Source organism: Pteropus vampyrus, unplaced genomic scaffold, assembly GCF_000151845.1.
Source record: "Pteropus vampyrus isolate Shadow unplaced genomic scaffold, Pvam_2.0 Scaffold137, whole genome shotgun sequence".
Lineage (NCBI taxonomy): Eukaryota > Metazoa > Chordata > Mammalia > Chiroptera > Pteropodidae > Pteropus > Pteropus vampyrus.
The window spans coordinates 4,044,984-4,048,843 of NW_011888918.1; the positions used below are offsets into that span (position 1 = coordinate 4,044,984).

At 38.0% G+C, this 3,860-nt stretch overlaps 1 pseudogene; it reads right to left on the reverse strand.

Annotated features, from left to right (window-relative positions):
- Positions 1–374: 374 nt before the first annotated feature.
- Positions 375–493, reverse strand: LOC111744566 (annotated as a pseudogene).
- Between the last annotated feature and the right edge of the window lie 3,367 nt (positions 494–3,860).

Genomic DNA, 3,860 nt, shown 5'->3' on the forward strand with positions numbered 1-3,860 from the left:
AAGGTATATCATTCACAGTGAGTATGAGGGTCTCTGTGCAGTGATTAAGACACAGACTCTAGAACCAGACTACCTGGGTTTGAATCCCTGGTTATGTATTTCCCAGTTGAGTAACCTTGGTCAGGTTACTTAATCTCTCTCTGTTTCAGTTTCCTCCTGTGACTAGGGGCTTTAGTAGAATCATCTGACAGGGTTGTTATAGAAGAATTAAACAAAGAAATGCATCTAAAATGTTTAATAAAGTGCTGTGCCTGTAACAAGCACTCTATGTGTCACTATTATTGTAGCTATATGGAATTTTATGAAGGCTTTGAATGAAGATAGGGGTTTTATTTATTTTTATTTTTTAAATTATTTATTATTATTATTATTTATGCCTACAGCACCTGGTCTTCCTAGGTGGTCTCCCATCCAAGTACTAACCAGGCCTGACCCTGCTTAGCTTCCGAGATAAGACAGAATCGGGCTTGTTCAGGGTGGCATAGCCATAGACCATGGACCGTGGCTCCACTGGGGCACAAACTAAGGAGCTTCTGTGTGTAAAGCAGATGTGCTAACTGCTACTCTACGAAACCACGCCCAAGATAGGGGTTTTAGAATTTGAAAAAGTAGTGGGAAACTAGAAAGAAGTTGAAGGATTCAGAGAGCTAGATGCAAAATGAACAACAAAAATGAGCAAGGAAGCACTAGAGAATGAGAAATGAGATATACAGAGAAAATAATAAAAATGACTAGGAAAAAAGTGTTCAGCTGAACATTGAAATCAAAGGGCAACAAATTAAACAAATTGAAAACATGACTGGAAAGATGGTTCTCTGAATATTTAAAGAATCTTACATGTAGCAAAATTGCTTCTGATTCCCACTCGTTTCTCTTTCCAGTCATCCCAATATATTTCACCTTCCTCCTACTCAGTTTTCAAGTCCCAACTCCCTATTGACCAATTGCTAGGAACTGTCATTATAGGCACATTTCAAATTCAAACATAGTGCACTCAATTAATAAACATGAATGTTGTCATGAAGCAGGTCAAACAAAAGATGAGACAAGTAGACCAGTACACAATAGATGAGTGAGATAAGCACATCATTCCATCAAGCTGTCGCTACAAATAAATCCAGTATTCTGTAAAAAAAAAAATCAGAGTTTAAACTCATGAGCATAACGTTGAGGAAACAGGTACTCCCCTCGCCTTTAACGCTGGGTCTTCAAGTGTCCCAGGAGGAAAAAAAAAACTGTAACTGGTAGGAGTGGAATAGAACTGTCAATAGCACACAGAATCTTTATTGATTCTGTGACACACTGAAGACTGTGACAATGTTTTTAAAAATTACACAGTTTTCCAATTAGAACATAAAAACAAACAACAAACAAAATGAGAGTACCTTCATATCCTTAACTGACAATGATCTTGAATTGTTCTGACTCAGTGAGAGTCCTTCCACTATCTCATCCATGTGATCTGGACCTCTCCTCTCCAAACATTTTAGTCCTGCTATGTTTATGTTGAGGACTGTAGGATTCTGTAGAGCTAACTCCACCCAGACCCATGAGAAGAAAGTTCTTTTTGTCAAGTATCGTCTGAGTTCTGGACCACATTTGCGTTCTTAATATTCTGCATTGTATTGGATACTAGATTTCTCTTCTGGCTTCCAAGCATTACAACACATCTTTGAAAAGGGGCTAAGCTCCTGAGAAAACTCAGACCCAAAGAATAGGAGCAGGAACTGATCCCCAAGTTCAGAACCCTATCTTAAGCCACTGTGTCAATAATGGAAGTATTATTCTCATCTCTTCATCAGCAGGACCCATTGTTCTCTGGTGACAACAGGAGTGAGATAACAGCAGCTGTGAAGCCCCTGCCCTTCCTCTTCAGGGGCCAGGGTTCTGAATGTGAGAATCCTAGCTTTAGAACAGAGGGTTCTGACAGTTCTCAAAAGAGAGAGCTGATGAAGATGAGGACATAAAAGTCACTCTTTAAACACAAAATATTATCTGCAAGGAAACAGTAGGAGAAAGATGGGATGTTACAATAACTATTATCACTAATATTTTCCTATATTCTGCATATGAAATAATTAGAAAAATAACAGTTTGCATACAAATTGCATATTTGCATTTGCCAAGCCTTATGGAGTGTTCGAGTCAATTTTCAGGTTTTTCTCCTTTTTTTCTTGATCTTTGTGCTTGTTTCCTGCACCTTACCTCCTCAGATTCCTTACAATGTATAGTCAATTCTCATTTTTCACAGTGGTTATGTTCTATGATGTCACTGTAAACACTGAATTAGTGAATCTGAAACATTGCTCCGAGGGGAAATACAAGCTTAGGTTCCTACAACTCTCTGGTCACAACATTTTTATCAACTGATCATTTATGTGTGTTTCTGTTTAAAGACATCTTATTTAATATATGTTGTTGATTCATTAACATTGAACTTATGGCCAATAGCGCTGTAACTCATGCCTGAATAAAGCTCATCTAACACATGTATTTTCTCTGTAAGTCACATCATAGCCTATTTGCACTTAATACTAGGCAGCACTATGCTTGAAGTCCTTTTCAAACAGCAAAATTATCAATGAGAAGTACAAAACTGTGAAAAACATGGCACTAAATGGACTTCAGAACTTTGTTTATAGAATGAGAGCTGAAACAAGAAGGCAGAGTGTCACCGTGTTTGACCTCAGCTGAAAAAGTACGTGTACTTTGGGCAACTCAAAATTTTCACAGCTCTGCATATGTCTATGTAGGACTTAAAAAAACACTGCTAGGATTGATTTTGGAGTTACAAATAAGTTTTAACAAGTAGACAAATTCACAAATGCAGAATTCTGTAATTGTACATATTAGCAAATAAGACTGTTTTGCTGGTGAAGTCTTGCCATGAAACCAGAAATTAAGAAAATATGGTCCTATCAGCTTTCAGAACATGGAAAATTCTATTTTAAAGACACTATGGGATGGGCTAGCCTTCACACTGCCCAGTTCCCTTACTCTATTGTCTTTAGAACTTGTACTGGGAGATGATTTTCCGTTATTGAATATTCATTAGCTCTAAGCCAGTGATTCTCAAAGTATGAACCTGGATGGACTGGCAGGCAGCATCAGCATCACCTGAGAACTTGGTAGAAATGTAAATTCTCAGACCCCACTCAAGATCTACAGGATCAGAATCTCAGGGCTTGAAGTCCTGCAATCTGGATTTTAAAACCCCTCCAGGAGATGCTGCTGCACCTTCAAGTTTAAGAACACTGCATTAAGCCTTGTAACTCATCTGGCCTTCCTAGTGGCTAGTGCCCTATAGTAGGCCTGATTCATTGCCCTTTGATGTGAAAAGAGCCCAGGGCTTGATAGAAGAATTGGAGTCAAATCCCACACTTGCCTTATACAATGAGGAGGCCTGAAGTTACTTAAGTACTCTGACTCTCCAGTTTCCTCATTTGTAAAAATGTAGAGATTAAAAGAAATAGTAGATGAGAAAGTGCTTAGCACATAAAAGGCCCTCAGTAAATATTAATATTCTTTTATTTCCTTCCCTTTCATTATTCATTCCTGAGTATAATATGAAAGGTGAAGGAAAAAAAATCCCAGAGACAGTTTTCTATCTTTAGAATAGAATAGATCTTGAAGATTTTATCTCAGAGAAAACAATTATTATGTTCATCATTCATTCTCCACCCTCCCCAACCCCCAGTCTAGCTCTATGAGGAAAGCTGGTTAAGCTGGCACTCTGGTCCCAAAGTAGCTTTAGGGGGGAAAACACACCAAAATTCTTCAAAGACAACTCAGATTATTTCCTTTATCTTAATATACAGTTAAAAGTAAGTTCTCTGGACTCATTAATTCTCCTATTTCCC